Genomic DNA, 593 nt, shown 5'->3' with positions numbered 1-593 from the left:
TTGACAATTTTGGGGTCATTTTCTTCCATATTATTCTTGCCGTAATATTTGCACACTCCTAATAGTGTGACAACTAAATGGTCTAGCCATGTTGAAATTTGACATGTTTTCACCATCTGGTTGAAATTTCAGCTCCCTGGTGTCTTCCGGCAATCCTTTCCTTTTGAGGTAAAATGCCTTTGATGTCAAGATCAATGAATTAGACAATAATATACTTCGCTCAATATATTTTACAAATCTGCCCGTCAATCAAAATTTAGCAATATTTTCCTTCATACTTGTGAAATTTTTCCCGTTCAATTTTATTTTTTTCCCTGTTAATTTGCTTCCATAATATATTGGCCTAATCGATGTGATAATCTTGAACACGATTTATGTATTTTCTTTATTTGATATGTCAAAAACGGCTTCCCATTTGCAAAAGTATTAATAGCTAATATGTCTTGACATGATGCTTTTTTTTTTTTTTTTCTTTCCCATAGGCATGTTGTAACCGTGATGTTGTTGTCTGGTTTTGGGATACACACAGCTGCTGTTGCCGTCAGATGGAGATTTGCGCGTGTGTGTTACCCTTCGTGAGTCACACCGAGGTC

At 35.6% G+C, this 593-nt stretch overlaps 1 protein-coding gene across 1 annotated transcript in view; it reads left to right on the top strand.

The window, feature by feature from the left end:
* Positions 1-311: 311 nt before the first annotated feature.
* The window catches only part of vstm4b (V-set and transmembrane domain containing 4b), a 23,251-nt gene continuing 22,969 nt past the window's right edge, over positions 312-593 (top strand). The window contains exon 1 of the mRNA XM_088439688.1: positions 312-575. The gene's annotated coding sequence lies outside the window, so the exon portion shown is untranslated. The remainder of the gene's footprint in view (positions 576-593) is intronic.

This window comes from Hippichthys cyanospilos, chromosome 17, assembly GCF_059441005.1.
Source record: "Hippichthys cyanospilos isolate Australia breed blue-spotted pipefish chromosome 17, RoL_Hcya_1.0, whole genome shotgun sequence".
Lineage (NCBI taxonomy): Eukaryota > Metazoa > Chordata > Actinopteri > Syngnathiformes > Syngnathidae > Hippichthys > Hippichthys cyanospilos.
The sequence above is the reverse complement of the archived record's forward strand: the minus strand, read 5'-3'. Positions and strand labels throughout refer to the sequence as shown.